Below are 20,575 nucleotides of genomic sequence, written 5' to 3'. Positions count from 1 at the left end.
GAATATTTCAAGTGCTGTTGCCAGAAATACAGAATACATTTAGAACAGAAAGTATCTTTTCATCTCTGCCACTACTGGTTTGATCTTGAAAGCACTCTGTCTTTAAGTAGAGAGATACATTAGAAAGCATCATACCACAGGAGGAAAGCAGAACTGGCCTTTTGAACTCTTCCCTCTGGTGAATGTTTTGCCTGTGGATTGGTGCCAGTTGACACCTCAGACTCATGGTGTGAGTAACTTGATACAGAGCCCTTGGAACAAAGGACTCTTTAGGTAAAGCATCTCTATAATGCTGAAGAAACAGATTTCAAGTATTTGATTTCAATAGTAAACCTCTCCAAGTGACATTTTAGTACCCTTGCTTTCTTCTGCCCTCCCTATATTCAACTTCATTAGAAAATACTTTTTTTAAAAGTTCTAACTCCTATGAAAAGCCAAACACCTGGAAATCCCAATAAATTCAGTCCAACTAGCAAGAGGTTACAGCTGTTCATACAATTCAGCATTTAAGCCAAGACAAAGACCAGTGGTGGGAAAGCAGATATATTTCATTTACATGCACACTCCCCTCATACTGTGATTCTTTACTTGTACACTGACTTGAAAAGACCAGCACAATGGAGTGAAGTACCACAGTTTGACCTTCAATCTCATGATAATCAAGGTTTTTAAAGACATATTTATGTAATATCCAAACACAAGCAAGTTTCTATAACCTTGGTCTGACACAGTCCTGCAAAAACAGCTGTGTGAATTCTTAGTTACACAATTGCCTTAAAAGGACAAATCGTCTTAGAAGGCTTCTCTCAGGTCAAGAAACATTGACATTTCTCCAGTCATACAGAAACAGAGCCTGCATATTAAAGAAAAAGACCTACTCAGAATAGATGTAGAGGTCAAAAGTGTTTTATGAGAAATCAAACATCTTTGTACTTATAAAACATTGCTGTTGAATTGCGTGAGTCCTGTTTAAGTCAAGCAGGTCAACTGAAAAATGACAGCAAGATGTCAAACACATGCACAATAAAATCACAGACCTTCTTCAAGTTGCTGAAAACACTCAACACTTGAAAAATTTATAACTAATACATTCTTCTGCTAAATATAAAGTATCTCTTTTCTCTCAACCTATTTATTCAAGTGTTTGATAGCAGTATATGAATGTAGTAATAATATTCTAGATACTTTTCCTATAGGATTTAAGAAATAACAAGAAGAACACTGTTATGGTGATAAGATTTAAGATGATAAATTTCCATTATTTTGGTATTTTTTAGAGGCAGCTCTGTAACAATGATAATTCACTAGAGAAAAGGGAGAGGACAGTGTATTTCCAATATTAAAGAATATGGAATATTCTATATCAGAATTATTTCCTTCCAGGTACCTTATTTTTAATGCAGAATGAAAAAGCTACAAAGTAAAACCTAAATGCACATTACTACACATAATGTATCTATTTATCAAGGAGGCACCATGCTTAAACTAATAATCTGTAGAAAGGCATGGCAATGAAATTCTATTACAGACCAGGCCAAAAAAAAAAAAAAAAAAGTTATTACAAATTTAGGATTTAATGGTTGTTTTAGGAGGTTTTCCATCTGAAGTTCTCTATTGTTCTTTAACAATCACTCCTTATAGAGTGTAATAGATAATAGTTCATGATGACTTAATCTTCCTTGCAGAGAGACAGAGCAGCTGCTGAAACAGTATAGTTAAGAACTACACATTTTTCCTTGCTGCCTCCTCTGCCTCAGGAGGGAAATAGTCTGCTTTTGTCAATGTAAATGTAGGCTAGTAGCTGATTATTCCTCTTTATCACTCCTTCTTTACATGCCAACTCAGCAGTACCATGAGGTGTGCAGTAGGCAAGAAGGAGAGAGTTATTTTATTCAGAACATTTTATCCTGTATTACAATACATAAAACTAGCATTAAGTGGTAGATTCATTTGGGGACCAATCTTCCCTTTCCCACATGGAAATCAATGCCAGTTTTGCTACTTGCTTCACTAAGAACTAGATTGGATGTTTCACGCTTTGGGAAAGGAAGTTTGAATATATTCTCATAACAAAATACAAATCCCTGAGACCACAATATCCTCAAAGATATGCATAGTGCTACTGAGACTCTCAATGTGCTCCAAACCCAGATTCGAGTTTTAATTTATTTATACATATGCAATGAGAATAGCAGTTCTGTGGACATATTTTTGTCTCTATTTCCTACTTTGCAGTTTTTCTCTTGTCAAGGGTTTAATTACACCTTAAAATTAGGGGATTATTGTAAAAAAATGGAATAAGAATCCAGTACTATAAAAGTTTCTGTAACCTGTATGTTTTTAATAGTGGTTCAATACTTATTTTATAGGTGGACAATTTTATAGAAAGAAAAAAACCCGGATATTCTTCCTTGCAGAGCACTTTATTAGAGAGCCACTGAATAGACATCTAATCTTATGCCAAAGTTTTGAAACTGGGAAAAGAAGTTAAGTGACGTAACTAACCCCATAGGAAATATAATTCTGACATATTAACACTAGCGGTAAATTTTTGCAGTTGCACAAGATGAGCTGGGGAAGAAGGAAACTGAGGGCAGATGAACATCACAATAAGCACACAGGCTTTTTCCTGAATGAATTTTCCTTAGACTTTGCTGTGATACTGGATTTTTTTGCTTTTTCCTCTGTTAATGGAGGAGATCAGGAATAAAAAAAGAAACACGCACGACAATCTATTGGTGGCGGACATAAAGGGAATTACCTTGCCCATTGAATACCATTTAGGTTGGAATCAGATCCACTACTATTAATTTCTACCTTTTAAATGCACACTTTAGCTAGCACATGACCCATACTGTGTAACAGCAGTTACACCCCAGGGACTAGAGATTAACAGCATGTGCTACGAGTGGTTTATTTTACAATTGCCGTGAAATAAAAGCTGATGGAAATGAGCTGGTGAATTACTCTGCCAGCAGAATCAACAATATTTTTCTCGACATGGAAAAGCTCACTTCTGTCTTGATTTTTTTCCTCCCTAATATTGGTTTCATTGAAGAACACAATAGTTAGGGGAAATCTGGGGGAGGGGAAAAATAGAAAAGCATAGTGTTACACTCAATTCTGCCATTTTCATTGTATGCTGCACCTCATCTGAATAAATTTTAGCAGCTAAATCTATGTCACAGTTAATTAAAACACAATTTGGGCATATAAAGCAACACTCAAACGAAATGAAAATTATTTTTCTATAAACTCCAATCAGTTAGCTTTTCCTTCTGAATAAAGGAACATTAATTCAGTTGCTACACACTTATATTTTTTGAGTGCTAGGGAAGAAAAGTAATCTCACAGAAAAGTATCAAAGAAGCTTGTTGTTTCGCAGCCCATAACGAACAAAAAGGGGCTGCAACAAGAAAAAAGTTGTCTACACGGCTTTTCTATTGAGCAGTAAATTCATTTCAATTTTAAAAAGAAGGCTATTGTAAAACAGTCTATATTGTCAATGAGCAGGTAGGAAGCATGTGTGTTCTGACCTTTAGGGACAAACTGCACCAAACTGCATTGGTTACCAGGCACACAAGGAGGTTTTCCCCTTACCAGCATGCTACCCTCCACAAGGGAAATTTATCACAAATAAATCTCATCAGCTACTACTTCTTTAGTGATAAAACATACTGAATTCAGCCCTTAAAGCTGCATCTTCTTAAAAGGAGTCATGTAAGAGTAATGGAGAAAAGTAATATTAAAATTAGGCATCTCAAGAAGGAGTAAACGTGTCAGTCATAAATACATTTTGTCTACAATTAAATGGATGTTTTACCCCTTTATTGAGATTTCTTTTTTCCTCTTTCACTCTTTTCTGCATTTTACTTCAAGCAAGTCATTAGTCATCTTTGGTATTGCTCCAGGTTTCAGAGAAGTTTCAAATTTTTCATTTATTGTCTCCCTGTTAGTTCGTAACACACAGCAGTTATTGCTAAGAGATACAGCTGACTGCCTGGCCTGATATTTTAGTGCCCCAGCAGCCTTACTCAGCTCTATCAGATAATGATATGTGGCATGATTTACATGTGCAGAATTGAGAATTCATTGTGAACCTATTTATAATTACAACACAGTTGAAAGAGAAAGATGATTTAATAGGCACTAAAAAGATCCTTGACAAGGCACAGAGACATGACTCCACATGCTTATTTGTATTTGGAAATTGGTTTTTATCTGTAATTTTGTATGTAACAAGTATACTCAATCTTAGTCCTTTCTTCATCACAGAGGACCTAGGAAAGTTTTGCTGATACCTTTAGCTGTTAGAATGGAGTCAGTGTACAAAGAGACCCTGAAACAAAGTAACAGGAAAAGAGATGCGGACAATTTTTTAGAGACCATTTGCTGGTGATCTCCAAAGGCACTCTAGGAAACACAGCTACAGCTTTTCTATCACTATTCCTGATCATTAAAAGAAATTTTTTGATGCCATAATTCAACACAACCAATCTCTCTTTCCTCAAAAGCAGGGTTTCCCTAGCAGCTCACCCTACAAAACATATTTAATATCACCCTGTGGAGCTTAGCTTTGCATTCATGAGACTGCTAAATTTTCTTATATAACCATTTCGCTGTAAATCTTCCCACAAAATACTGAGCTGCTCAGAGAATGAAAATCAAACTATAATTTATTCCACTGATCATCTGAATTCACTACAGTGTGGACAAGAGCTTATCAGAGTCTGGCACCAAGAGTGATTGACTGTTAATAAATCTTCATAAGGAATTGAAAAAAAAAAACAACAAAACAAAACAAAATGGAATTAACACTTCAAGGTGAACACATAGGCTGTTTTTTATTAGTTTTACACAGGTAATCATTCTGTTCCCAAATGGCTCAGCTTTGTGTGTCATTTACTGGTGGATAAGTATTTCATTATATTTAAGGTGTTTTCTTTGTCTGTTACTTCAGAATGCCTGTACACTCGAGTACAAGAAAATACTCTCTATAGGTGCTTATAGAAACCTTAAACTATAATAATGCAGGTTTTTCTTTTACCTCATGAGTTTACACAGTGGGATCTCAAATGCTACGATGTGAAGTTGGCATGTAAGATAGCTGGTACAGATAAAAAGTCAGATTTCAGCACCCCTGACTCCAATCTGCTCTAATGAGGACAGGTGCATGTGATAAACAAAGAGAAAGATAGATCAAGGTCTCAATGATTAAGCAGAAGTGATGGGTAAGAATGCGTTTTCCTCACTACTATGGTCCTTGATATAATAGAGGCACAGAAAAGCTCAAACCACAGACCATTAATAACCAAAAATCTTTTTTTTTTTTTTTCTACAGAAATCAGGATTTTAAATTGAAGGGGATGGGGGCAGTAAAATAATGAGCAAAGTAAACAATAAAAAGAGTGTAGCATCTGGGTACACCATGGAGCCTTGATAAAACACAACACTGTCATTTTGCTGTTTGCCTGTTTCTCTCTATGTTCTGCTTGTATACATCTGAATGATATTATGTAATTTCAGTAATGCCAAGGGGACATGGATAAACACAAATAGAGTCATGCTAATTTTATTCTCTACCAGCACTGAGAGGGTAAATCTGAGCTTACTCATGTTACTTCTTAGATGGTGCATTTCCAAACCAGTGTGGCTTTGCTACAAAAAGATGTATAGTTCTGCTAAAGGCAGTTCATATCAACTTTTCTAAGTGATTGAGGCAACAGTCCTTCTGGAGAAATTCTGAAAACTCAGGCAAACTGCATGTCATAACAGAAGAAATAAAATGTTTAAAATGTATGATACCAGTAATGGTTGCCAGGTGTCCAGTTCACACTGAAGTGCACAAGATGAAGTGCAAGATGATATCCCTTAAGTGAAGAGAGGACAGGGCAGCGAAGAACCCACAAACATTTTAAAACACTGTTGTCAGGCAAGATGACACTTGAAACTTGTATGGTTTGCAATTCTGAAGAACACTTTAGGAATTGAAGCTCAATGGCTTCCACCAAATGTAATGAAAAAGGCTCTTAGTGCAACAAAGATGAAATTTTTAACCACAAAAGTATCAAAATGCATATAACTAGAGAAAAGGAGTTAAATTATTAAATCTCCCTAAAAAAAATTAATTTGGGGAAGAGAGCATCATATGTTACAGCAAACAGAACCAGGTAAGTTATATTCCAGAGGGAAAAACATCTAGAACATAAAATATTACAGGTTTCACGGTTTCATTTACTAATGACTAAATTTTATGCTCAGTTATTTAATGCCAGTATTGATAAAAGTTGTCAAATCCCAGTTTTAGAACTGTGATAGGCACAAGCCATATATAAGAGAGATATGCTTCTTTACACAACACTCAACTCCTCTGATATTAATAGCTGAAACTCTAGCCCCCTTTTCCTTTTCTGGCATTCAATTATTGATGCATTTGTACTTAGGCAATAAAGGTTTTATGATGTGGTAGACTTATTGGGTGGGAAGCATAAATAAATATCACATTGATGTTGTCCGCAGTCCACAAATGTAATATTGTTTTCAAAGTAAAGCATCTGAAAGTGAAATTTAAAAAAATATTCATAGGTGACACAATCACCTCGAAAATGTTACTGAAGGCTTACACATTGATCAGCTCCTGTGGGCAGCTGAGGAGCAGAGAAATCCTCAGATCTGTTGTCCCACTAAGATCCTTAAGATGGAATCCTTGTGGATGTAAATGAGGTACGAAAACAATTGCATGGCAGAGCCCTCAATACATCCATTCTTCACTTCTCTGTTTATAGGCAGTACTCTTCATTAATGACAAACGCCCAAGTGGCCACCCCTCAGAATCCCCGTGCCCATGAGAATTTCAGTATTTGAAGCAGGCAATTGTACATCATGACATATTTATAGACACTTAAAAAAATCTGGAAAACATGGGGTTTCCTTTTACCTGGAGAGATACACACTGCACAGATATTCTACAGTTGCATTTGTACAGGAATTGATTTTATGGGAAACAGCTATAAGGGGTTTCTCAGGAAGATGTGTGTTGTGCAAAAGCTTGTTTTATACTTATTCTACTTTAAATATCAGAACCCCAATTTATCTTAAGAGTAAAGGATGTTGTCACAAAAGCTTTTCAGCTAGCAATTAGGAGGTTTACAGTGAATAACATAAAGTACACAAAAGCAACATTTCAGCTATAGACATATCCTGTCATAGTAATTTACACAGATCTGGTGTTAATCTGTTCTGTAAGTCAAAATACCAAAATGTGCAAATGTTACACCTCATTGTATAACTATTCTGATTTAAAAGATTACATTTTTTAACATATAAACTACACATAATTTTAGAATTCATGCAGTTCATGATAAGTGTATATTACATGTCTTCTAATTGAATATTTTATAAATGCATCTTTAGGTAATGATTTAAAGATGCAACTAGAATACAATGACTATTTAAACTTAAGTGCTGCAGTTGTCAATATGCAAACCTGTTTCATGACTGCCACTTTTGCATGACATATGCTCTCAGGTAAGTCTTGAGAATAAAATGAGTGTGAATTTCATTCCAGACCACCCATTACGTTCACAGGACCAATGTAAAGCAAGGATTGAACCAACCACATCCAGCACCCAAATCTCCATAGCGCAGATACTTCCCTTACATGGTTGCTGTAACAAGCACTATATAACATATCCACAAGACAAAGAAAAAAAAAACCAAAAAATCCCCCCAAAAAACCCAAACAAATGGGATGGATCAGAATCTCCTAAAAACACATATAAATTTAACTTTCCATTCCAGAATAAATGGAGATGAAAATTTCCTGGGGATAACAAAGCATTGGAATAGGATTAATTTTAACTGACCTCAGTAAACTGAAACTAGATTTTCTTTGGATCCCATAGACTTAATGTACGCTTTTGATGATCCAGAACCAAAGGCAGAGATTAATTACAGTTCTTTGATGCAATATATATTTTAGAGATCTGATGAAAGCAATGTTCTCCCTGCCACAAGCAAATGGGCTTGTTAAACTTGCGTGGCACAATAACTCTAAATTAAATGGCATCATTAAACCTGTTGTTACGGCACAACAGTTGGAGAGGAAAACAATCAGTCATGTACTTGCAGAGACATTGACGTCCTATTCCATAATAAATCACCTTCTGGAAGGAATCAGTCAGGCAATAATTTAAAGAAACAAACAAACAAAAGAAAATCCATTAAAATTGTTTGAAATATTTTCACTAAAAGTTTATTTAGGAAAAACAAATAAATAACAAAAATTAAAACCAACAAAGTCAAGCAAAAAAACCCAAACCAAACCAAAGAGAAAAACCAAACCAAAACTAACACACACACACTCCCCCAAAAAAAAAAAAAATCCTCAGTAGATTTTGAAATTTAACATCTTTTCCAACAATGGACTTATAATACATTCTTTCTTCAAAACATCCACTTTGGTTTCTGGAGGAGCTTTCTCTGAAAGGCAGTGGTGATCACAATGCTGCTTTGCATGCAAAAACCCTGGAGACAAGTCAAATTAAAACTTGCTTTCAAAGAACACTTACAAGGAACCTATCCTCCTAAAAATTAGACATTTTGTGGCTGCAGAAAAGTTTTGCCCCAGCATCCCCATCAGAGAAATTTTTCTTTTGATTAAGAAATTCTAGGGGAAAAACCCACTACTAACATAAAAGTAACAGGCCTTGCAACATCCATGTATATGTACCAACAGAAACATCACAAACAAGTTTTTCTTGTTACATCTTCATCATCATCCTTCTTCTTCCTCTTCCCTCTGTTTTTTGTCTAATTTTAGGTTCTGCAGTAATTTTCTGAATGTTTTTAGGACCTTTTTTAGATACTTATTTCTTTACATTTCATTGGACCTCTAAATACTTTAACTTTCTAAAGTCCAGGCTTCTTTATTTAGATGGTTTCTCTGAAAGACAGGGAACATGATGGATTACACACAGTCAAATTGTCCCAAAGGGAAATTTGTCTTGGTTTAAGGAATTACTTTTTTCATTTCTTCAACCAAATTTTAATATGGTGGGCCAAAGAGAAAGAATTCCAAGCATTAGAATGGAGTTCAGACCTGTAAATTCAGCCCTGGGAATATATGAATTCCATCTGGGACAGGGAGGACAGAGATTTCCAAAATTTATGGAAATAGTCTTACCCTTTTGTAGAGTAGTTTCACACTTGTAGAAAACAATATTCCTCCCAACACTTTTGTTTCATTGATTTCTCTGTAAACTTGCTGGGACATGGCCAGCCATTTTCAGTGAAGCACCAAGCACACAGTAGAATGAATTTTAATTTAGCACCAGTTTGCAGGAAAAAAATTAATACTCCCTCAGTATTTTAAATAAAATGCAAGTTACACTCATAGACAGCTCCACAAACTCTTGGATAGTATTAACTGAAATTTCAATTTTTCCTATATTCTTCATTACCTGAAGATAATGAGATTTAAGGAGCATTGAATTTTAAGCTCAGCAGTAATGCCACTGCCTTTTATTAGCCCTTTTAAAACATGTCACATTAGCTGTATTTTCCTCAGCCTTTTCATGAATTTCTGTCTTAGCATTCACAGCATATTAAGCTGTACCATGGCTGAAATTTCAGGAGCAGCTATAGTACCTCACATGGACCAAATCCATTTTATAACTTTCATTATTATATGACTACCACAATATGTAAATTTATAATTAACTTCATAGACCTCGTTAAGGAGCATAGGTCCTTCAACTGTCCATGGGAAGAAAACAATACTGCTGATGTCAACTCTGACACCTGAATGAGGTGGCAATTTCTAAATCTGGGTATTGTAAGCACTGACCTGAAGATACTACCTCTCTGGACTCACTGGGCAGCAAAAAGATCTGTGTTGCAACACAGTTGTGTCTATACTTACAGAGAGTCTTTCTCTCATTGTAGATGTATGTGAAAGATTTCAAACTTCCGTGAAATCATTGAGCAATTAATCAGAAAGTCAAAAGAAAACTGTTAATATAGATTTTAAAAAAATTATACTGTCTATCTGGAAAAAATCCCAGAAAAATAAAGTTACTTTACTTCCAATATACCTTATATGAAAGAAATATGAAAGGTATAACAAATGTAGGAAAGTGTACTTTCACTTTTTTCCAAGAAACAGAAATGTTTACATGCGTGTTTGAAGGTTTTCATAAAGCCCGTTGCAAGTGTAGCACTTTTCAAAAATCACATCACTTTAAGCAATTTAGTCTTATCCTGTTTGTCTTAGAGTAACTTTTTTTCCTTTAAGTTACTTTGACAAGTAATACAGCAATTAAATAAATAGACCTTCATTTATCATAGACCTGTACAGCTGTTCAAAAGCCCTGGAAGAGAAGAAAAGAGCATCAGCACACATCCTTTTGGAAAAAAAATGCATTAAATTTTCATCATTGAGATGTTTCCCAGGGACTCAGGAGAGGCTCAAACCAACCATATTTTTTTCATCTCAGCTCAGAACACCCATGCTCTTAATATAGCCAAGTTTTTCTTATTATAATCAAGCACAAAAAAAAAAAGATGTTGTAGTTTTCTTTTCAGGTTGTTTTATTGTTCATGCAAAGAAAATAGGGCCTTGGTATTTGGAGATCATTACAGAGATGGATTTGTGGCATTATTTCATATGGCTGCAAAAGGACAAACAAGGATTCATGTTTTAGGGAACATAACAAGTATATAGGCCTACAACACAAAAATCCTACGGAGCTTGTAATATGAATTTTAACATACTAGATGCAGCACAGTGACAGATTATGAGAACATATAACTAAAAGCATGAAATTAATCTCATTCTTAGGGCAAACCAAATATCTCCATTGCAGGAGTTTTTAAGGTATGTTCCCAATATGTCTTTTCAATAAACTTAATGAGGTAGCTTGTTGAAAAACATAATACTTGACTCCTACAGACTGCTCTGTGCAGTACTGCCCTTAAATTCAGTGGCATGCTACTGATCTAAATTAACTGTTTACTCATTCATGTGTGCAGCTGTAAAGTGAAATTATGACCTTCTGTTCAGTTCAAAGAGTTATTTCCAAGACATTTCATTTGTTTTTTACCTGATTTCCCAGTTGCTGAAGAGTCCATGATTTCAGAATTCAGTTTCATTGGGTATTTTATTACCTGGCCCATGCTGTAAAATTCTAGGGTGGTTTTCAGGCACAAAAAACCCCCACAAAACTACTGAAGAAGTCTGTTCTCTCCCAGGCCAGTGCCATTCAGTCACCCAGTGACAACAGATAAGATGCAGCCTGAAATGTATTTCTTTTTCCTCATCTCTTTTGTTCTGAGGCTAAAGTGGAGAGTCACGTGGTGTGCAGTCCAGTTGCAAGTTAGAGAGAACTCAGACTGGGCTCACCCAAAGATATCTCATTGGCAAAAGGTCTCTCTGCCTTGAGGAGCAACCTTGAGAGGCACCCCAGCTCCAGGAGAGACCACCACCATGCAGCTGCACTGACCAGCAAGGAGAGCTCAAAGAAGGCTCACTTAGGTCATTTTATTTATGGGATAAAGTGTTTGGCTCATGGTCAAATTGCATACAATAGGAAGGGTGTGCGTAAAACTCCCTGTACCCACAAATTTATTTGTTTCTTGATAAAGGAATCTTGGAAAAACCACCCCTTAACTGTTCGATTGGCATTCCAATCTCATATCCATTGGTGTTCATAAGGTCACTGTGCTCCTTTTTAGGTTTCTTTGAGGCTTTCTTGGCCCACCTGCCACTCAGGAGCTGCCTTTGGAGCCTGTACCAGCTATTGTGAGTTTGATTAAGGAGTGGAGCCCACAAGTCGCACATCACCCCACAAATACAGTTAATCTACTTTATTGATTCATACAGGCATAGTACAGCTACCTCTTGCCTCTATACTGTAAATATGTGACAGATCAGTGGTAAGAGTCCAGTTACTTGATAAACTGTTTAGTTTAAGTACCAAAATTAATGTTAATTATATACTATGTTTGCACACTTGCAGATCCAAAGTAAGCAAATAGCTCTTAATATAAAATATTACTATTAATTATATAATAAGGGAATTCATCATAATGAATAAGGAGCATTTGCTTCATGATTTACCAGACGTTTGCATATAAAATTACTTTAAGTAATAAGCATAATGTTAGAGCTAACAAAATCACAATTGAATGAAACATTAGACTCACAGTTCTTGTCGCTGATGTCTGTAGTGGTTTGGTCTAAAATACTCATTGCTGTTTATCTTCTGTGAGATAAGAATTAGGAGAAATGCAAAGCAGGCACCAACTTGAATGAATATAAAGAAGTTTATTAACAGACCTAAAAGAAGAAAAGAAAAAAATTATACCACCTTTAGAACTCTCCTCCTCCCCCCACCTTCCTCCCTTCTCCCACTGACAGTGTAAAGACAACCCTTAAGATGTTCAGTCTGTTTACCACTTCCAGAATAACCTTGTTCAGTCCATTTAGAAAGAGAAGTCTCTTTTTGCTCATGCTATGAAAACAGTATCACACCGAGACAGCCACCCACTTCCAAATATTGTTCAGTCCATTTAGGAAGAGGAGTCTCTCTGCTTGCGATGTGAGTCCCTTCCCCCGACTTGCAGCTTTTCCCGCAACTGCTTTCGAAGGTCCACTCTTGAAAGTTTTCTGGGGTACAATTTTAAGGTTGAGCTGTTCAGAAACAAAGAAAAACAGAGGCCCTTCTCCTTCCCTGGGAGCAAAGGGTCATCTTCATCTTTAAAACTATCTCTGGAAGCATCTCTAGGAATTGAGGTTTTTCTCCTTTCCTCTTTGGAGCAAAAAGTCCTCATCTGGTTCATCTCTCTCTGTCCAAACTTCTCATGAAATTACAGCTGCGTCAGCATTTGCCTATCTCAGCGCAGGTGCTTCTGCTTATGAGTTGAACACTCCACCCCCCATATCTTCATGAAATTACAACAGGATACTCTGATATATCATAGCTTCACAACAGACTTTCAGCTTTAAGCATCTCCTCTCTCTCTTCCCTCAGGTTTTCAGCTCTTCACAGCAATAAAAGGGTTAATCTCACCTCGGCCTTACAGCTGGAATGTGGCTTATTGCTGTTGGTCCCCTGACCTCTGCCGGACAGAGGTGCCGCTTTGCTGAATCTCGGCCGCAGTGGAGAGGGGGGGGGTTCCGAGCCGCTCCGGCTGCCCACGGCAAGGCAGTGGGGGGGGTTCCATGGCTGGAACAGGCCCATGGCTCCAGGCTGGCCGTGGCCCACTGGCCCCTGCACGGGGCCTGCAGCCACCTGTCCCAGCGCCGGAAACGAGAGAGAGCTTGGGGGGGGAGTTTGTCTGTTCTTAAGTGTGTATCACAGAGGCAGTCACAACTTTAAGTGGCTTAAAGAATTGTCCATATTCAAACTGGCCAGCTGATAGGTTCTATCAGGTCCCAGAGGAAGCTGTAAGCACCCCTTAGCAAGGATATCCCTTCCGGGACTATGCTTGCTAACCTATGACAATGTCTCACCAGTTATTTTCCCCATCCCTTTTCAGTCTTTCTAGGATGTGATGTATCTTCATTTTGTGAAGATAGATGTTAATCAGAATACTCTGCTGTTCTGGATTCTTCTGAGCAATGTACTCAAGCGATCATATTGCAACAGTATTCTTACAAATGTAAGTTTCATTCCAATGGGGATAGGCAGGAACATTTGAAACAATCTATAGTTAGATTGTAGCTATTGGTAGATTGTGACAGGAGCTCAACAGTTACAGTCACATCCCACAATTTCAGTAAGATTGCAATTACGGATATTTCGGTGAATACATGTTTCTACAGTGGTGCTATCTGTAAATATAGAATCACAAAAGGTTTTCATATAAACACATCCATTTCCAATATATAAAACTACAGTCTCAGGGGTTTCATCAGGATGTATTTCAAAGTGACAAAAACATTGCTCAGTGTCAAGACAAATGTCTTGGGACTTAATGGTACTATTTTCACCAATAAATCCCTGTTGTTCACATTCAACCCCTGCATCAACACCAACAGTTTGTCATTCGCTCCCATTTAGTTGGGCCCATAATCTATGTACTAATGGATAGAGGACATTTCTATAGTGATTTTTTCCCAGCACAATTACAGGGTATATACTGTATACTGAAGCATTATATACTGTCAAAACATCTCTCCTTGATAATTTTGGACAGGACAGAGTTTGTCCATGTATCCAGGCTAACCATCCTGTATAACACGTATTCAGCAATGATGAGCAGGTAGATTTAATTGCAGAGATATTGGTTAGTATTGATAGTGGCAGAAAGATTTCAATTTCTGCAATCAGAGTGTGTTCCAACACTCCAGGTGCACCTAACATGAGCTTTAGATCATGGCAGAAGAAGCAGCATTGTCAGGGTTTGGACTAACACAAGCATAGCATTTTTGCTTGCTGTCCTGTAGAGTGCTGCAAGGGAAAATAGAGTTTTTTTGTAGGGGAGAGTACTAGCAGGTCACCCCTATTAGACAGAAGGAAAAATCCACTTACGCTGACAACATCCTCTCCAATCATCTGTTTGAAACATCAGCTACAGTTTACAATCCTTTGGATTGACATTTTCTTTCACAATTTTTCTTCATGACTTTTTAAATCTTGCTTTATAGGCTTTTATTTAGCAGTTAATTCCACACCTCAGTAGCAATAATTTAGTTTATTTTTTATTGCATGCAGAGTAAGTTCACTGGATGTTGCATATATGTTGTAATGAAAAACGGAACAATAACTCTCTTTCACTTGGACCATACAATTTGTGATTACATGGACATATATCAAAATCACCTGCAGTCATCTCTTTTCTACAGTGAGAAGACTTAGACTGTTTTCCTTTCTCTGTAAAGTGACTATCTGATTACTTTTGATCATTCCCATTTCATTCTCTACTACTTTCATTAAAACCTTTCTAAGACTGAATTTCTAGAAGTATGCTCATTTTAAAATGTCTACAGAATATGGGCCAGTTGTGTGATATTTTGTTCTCTATTTCTGTTCTGCTCTAAACATCTTATGTACCTTTCTCACGGCTGTGAAGAACAGAGATGAGTATTTCGGAGTGCTGTTCACAGTGACTTCAAATATTGACTCAGGAATGGGGCACCACTACTTTCAAGACAATTAATTGTGTCTGCAGTCGAGATTGTCTTGGCATATGCATTGCTTCATATTTATTGACATTAGACATTAGCTGGCACTTTATTACTCACTTGATTATTGACAATCTTTTGCAACTCTTCTGTACCTTGAGTAGAGTTGTAATGTTGAAGCCTTGTCATCTCATTGTTCACCCCATTTCTAGATGTTTCCTGAAGATAAGCATCAAATAGGATTTTTGCCTGCAGAGGCAATCAAGGAATACCACTGACAGCATACACTCACAGTGAAAATTTACCACTGGTTTCCTTATTTTAACTCAGTAATTAATCACCATTTTTCTGCAAATCTGGTGTTCTGTCAGCCAGCTGCCCTCATCTCTGTTTGCTGGTGTGACTTAAAGCACACCAGCAGAAATGCAAGACATGACTTGCCATATTTATTTCCCAGCTGACTAACTAAATCTATTCCTTCTTATAGTTTCTGCCAATATGACTGATGTAGAAGTAAGATGTAATGGCCTGTAGATCCCCAGATAGCCTTTGAATCCCTTTTTGAAAACTTGTTCTCATTTGCTTCCTTACTCTCTTCAGGATTCAAGCAACAGGTTTTATATCATAAAGTTGGTAATGACTCACTCTAGATCCCTTGGGTAAAACCTTTTGCTCCAAAAATTCATTGCTCTCGTATTTTGCTCTAATATTTTTTGCCAGTAACGTACCTATTTAAGACAAATGGACACAAATATAAAGAAAACATTTAGATTTTATCAGTATTAACCTGAATGCTCATTTCTATATGCCAGCCATCTATTAGCCCTATGGAGTCAAGCACTGGCTTCCAGTTTCTGATATGTTTGACAACATTTTTATTATGTATTTTTATGCCTAGAGCAACTACCTATTCAAAAATCTTCATTATCTGATTATATGTGATTTCAAATATAACTTTCTATAATTTGTATTCCTTCCATTGTCTATGGGCACAATTTTCAAATTTCTGAAAAAAAAAAGACTTCTTGCTTTTTATGATAATTTTACTGTGTTTCTACATCTATGACACTATAAAGCAGCTATATCAGTACATGACTGCAACCCAAACCCACCCCCCCACTCTAAAGATTAGATCAAAACTTGTGGTCTTTTCACATAAAACAATTTCCAAATGTTTGTGACATTATACTTCCCAATAAATTTGTAAGATTCAAATTCAGTTGTCTACCTTTCATCCAAAAGTAGACGTTCAAACACCAATTCAAGCTGTACTTTAACAAAAATCAGACAAAAATTTGAGAGTTTCCAAGGTGAAATTAATTTCTCCAAAACCACACATAGTCAGAATTTATATGTAACAGGCAAACAAATTTGAGAAATAAATAGAAATGAGAAAGATCCCTTCTCTTTTTAAGATATTAAAAAATCACTTGGCCTTGCTATAAGGAGCCTTATAACTCGGCTTATGCAGCAGATCCAGGTGATAGGCAATCAAAATGTCAGCTACTGCGGAAGGAAATAAATAAGCTGAAGTTTTTACCGTGACACCTTTTAGAATGCTAACACCTAATTTTGTACTGTTCTGGGACAGTAATTACACAGAAAACAAATAATAAATGCATGCTAATGAGGTAAGGCAACAAGAGCTGTTCCCTTCCCTACTCCTATCCAAGGAGTATAGCACAGAAGAAGGCACATGTAGTAAGAACGATCAAAAAAATGTGTCAGGACTTAAAACCTAGTAAAATGTATGGATGTGTTTTATACACACTGTAGTGTTGCTGTAGGCTCGTTATTTATACAAAGTTTCCTCACAGAGGGAGAACACTGACTGAACAACAGCCTGTGTTCAGCTGAGCTGTTTGACCACGTACCTTCAGCCAATTTTGTTTATAAGCATGCCAGGTGATAAACATATGCTTAGTATCCTATGTTTTGATAAAAGGAACATTCAGGTATATACATGAAAGTCAATATATAGAAGTGATCAAAAGCAGTATATTATTTATGTTATTTATTAGATTTATAACAACTAAAATTGGGGAAATCAAATAGGCTTACAGTTATTATACAGAACTGTAGTTCATGACATGAAACTCACTATTCTCCAGCTGAAGTCAGAAACCAAATTTAAAGTGATTTCCATAAGGATTCTTAAAAGTGAGAAACAGCAAAGTCCTGAAAAACTGAAAAAATAATTATTTCACATACAAAACTAATTTCATAGACAAATAATAGGGGAAAAAAAACAAACACATAACTCAAAGAAAAGAATAATCTGAGAAGGCCGTGCCACTTTGCTGTCCTTCTGTATCCTGAAATTCTGGTCTATGTAGTCTTCAGGGAACACCTTTCAGACAGCATTTTTCTAGTTGAAATACATCCTGTGTCATGAAGCCTTACCTAATAAGCAGTGTACACAAGGTAAATGAAACAGAGCTCACATTAATGGCAGATAATATGAAGAAGCACCTCTGTTTTATCATTTGTATAAATCCAGCTCAACCAAAAACTGTTTCTTCCATTCAATACCTCAATTCAAGTTGTCCTAACATTCGTGCCTCATACAGTGAAAACTCTCCCTACTGTACAGAGTTATGCCTCCTGCCTCACCTGTCCCTTCTGAATAGCTTACAACCATCCATTGCAGAACTCCATCCATAGAAGTTATCACATCATGTTTCCATGATGGCAGCTGCACCATAGCTTTACTGCTGCACAATAGCTTCCAACTTCTCCTGTTTGTTACCTTACCGTGTGCATTGGCGTAGCACCTCAGCTGGGAAATGTGAGTATTTAGAGGAGTTCTACTCTTTCCAATGATATTTCAATATTTAACAGTCACAGTTTGCCTTGAATTCAATACTACCACAATACTTAACAGACTGGGGACTCAGGTGCAGGGACAGATTGATAGAGAATTGTAAATAACCTCTTAAATGTGAATTAGTGTCTAATAAACCCAGCTCACTCCAGAAAAGTGCTTTGCAGTATTTGCAGCAGAGAATGCAAGAATTCATCCAGAAGAGAATGAAAGAACAAGGAAATTATAGCCTATGCTGAGAGCAGCTCCTTGGAGATATGAATACACAATACCTGTCCACACACCAAGGACTATTGATGCATCTTAAATTAAGCTGCCAGAGGAGTTGTCTTTGTCTCTTATAAATCAGGACATTTATGCAGCTTTCCATTCCAAGACACCTTCATGATTTTCTCTAACCTGTTACACTGTTAGGTGACCTAATCCTGAAGAGTCAACAACACTCACAATCCATTATTTTAATTTTTAATTTACTTGAATGACTACACTGTAGCACCATAGGGAGATTCTGAACTGGAATTAAATTCGTTTCTCTAAAGAGTGAAATCTGACTGCAAATCCAAGATCAATATTTCAGTGACTTCCTATTTTGAGGCAGCAAAAAGAGATTTCAGGGCCCAAGGACCTTTTTACAACCTTTGCCTTTAGGCAGAAAATCCTTAGGAGTTACATGTTCAATTTTGAAAACTACTTTGCAGCCAACAATAAGTATTTCTCCACGAGTCAACTGCTAACACATTCACATAGCAAGAATATCTCTAGAAAAGAAGCCTTGTCATTGCCAGCAAAGGTTACATTTCCAGTGTCTACTGCAAACCAAAGCAATCTTGTTCTTTCTCAAATGCTGGGCAGAAACAATGTTGATTTGTCTAGGTGCAGCCTGAAGAAAAAAAAAGCTAAATGTCTGCATTCATATGATGTCAAACCCGAAGTAATCATTAAAATATCCTGCTGATATGTAGGAGCTTTTAGTGGATCTAATTTAGCACTACATTAGCACTTCTTTGCCTATTCCTACCCTTAGCACTTTTGACTACTCTGGATCCCAGGAGACTATCAATCTCTGCTGAGCGGCAAACCATTGTTCAGTTAAAGTCAGGTAATGCTCTGGGCCTCTGTCATTCCCAAAAAATATACACACATTACTCTAAAGAAAGGATAAAATACATTTTAATAATTCTTCTCTACTACAGAAAAATTTGTTTCTAATAGATAGCATTCAAAGGAAGAGTTCTGGAAAGAGATAAAGTTTAAAGGAAAGAATGAACTGTAGTTTCTAATACCACCATTCCACCTACCCCCATATAGACAATTTCTGCAGGTCACTCTTGAGAAGAGGATTGGATATTGGTAGGATCCAGGAACTTTGTGGTTCACCCTTATGGCTCAGGCATTTTTCTTCCTGCAGTGAGGTCCAAAGTACAGAGCTACTTCTGGATGAATAACAAAGGGTGCCAAAAATCTTACTGCCATCTAACTATTAACTTTTCTGTCAATCAAAACACTAAAATAAAAGAGCAAGACACTAAGTAAATAAAATCTTAGATATGAAGTTCCCTTTAAAATCAAAACCATACGTGTTTGGTGCCCTTTCAGGTATACCAGTATAATTTTATCAGCCTTCAAATGCCAACCAGAGTAGCACTCTTCCTCTTAGTCCCTGTGTCTTGTATGTAATCCCTGTACTGTTGTCTCAGAAAACTGTGACATCTCAAATGGTAGTAGGCATCATTAAAAAGCATTACTTTTACAGGGACACTTTAAGAAAATTTTATCTTCCTACCCTAACGTCTGGAAAACACCTGCTAGAATAGAGGAAAACTCTATTCTATTTCTCCCAAATAATCTATGTCTGTTTCTTTACACAAGAAATGTATTAGGGGGGAAACGGTGATTACTGAAAAGGGACAGTCCTTAGTTTACAAATAAAAGCGTGCTCTTTGCCATTTGAACTTCACTAAACTATCATTGCAAAAGACTTGAAGAAAAATGAAACAAATTTCAGTTAACCATCTTTACCCAGCCAATCACCCTTTCCCTGTCATGGCCCTCACGGTTGAAAGTTTTTATATCAAATCCATTTAATTCTTAAAACATGCAGTATTTCAGTCAATTAAACATTTCAATAATAGTATATGAGCTAAAATTAAAGCTGTCTGAAGCACTTAAACAATGCTGTGTAAAGTGACTAACTTACGGAAGCTGTCCGGGAATCATGGGGGAATTTCCACACTAGCACCAGGCGAAAGTGAAATGTGCAAGAATAGATGAAACAGACAATGTAGAGACATTGCAAATAACAGAAAAGTTAGATGCATGAATTTTTATGACCACACTCTTTCTCTCATATAACTATTTACACACCAAGTTAAAAAAAAATAATTGTGAATCAAGAAAAAAAAAAAAAAGCCTATCTCACAGAATTGCATTATAGTCAGTCATGTCCTGCAAGCCACATTCCTAGATGCCAACCAAGCTAATGCAGGTACTGCATACACCAGAAACACTATGTTAACAGGAACCCACTGCTTCCTAACTGTCCAAGCAGTAATCAATAAAATTTCATCTAACTATATATAGTAAATATCAGTGGACAGAAAAATCTCATGGTGGATCATTAAATG

This window comes from Aphelocoma coerulescens (assembly GCF_041296385.1).
Source record: "Aphelocoma coerulescens isolate FSJ_1873_10779 chromosome Z unlocalized genomic scaffold, UR_Acoe_1.0 ChrZ, whole genome shotgun sequence".
Taxonomy (NCBI): Eukaryota; Metazoa; Chordata; class Aves; order Passeriformes; family Corvidae; genus Aphelocoma; species Aphelocoma coerulescens.
Note: the sequence above shows the minus strand (reverse complement) of the source record.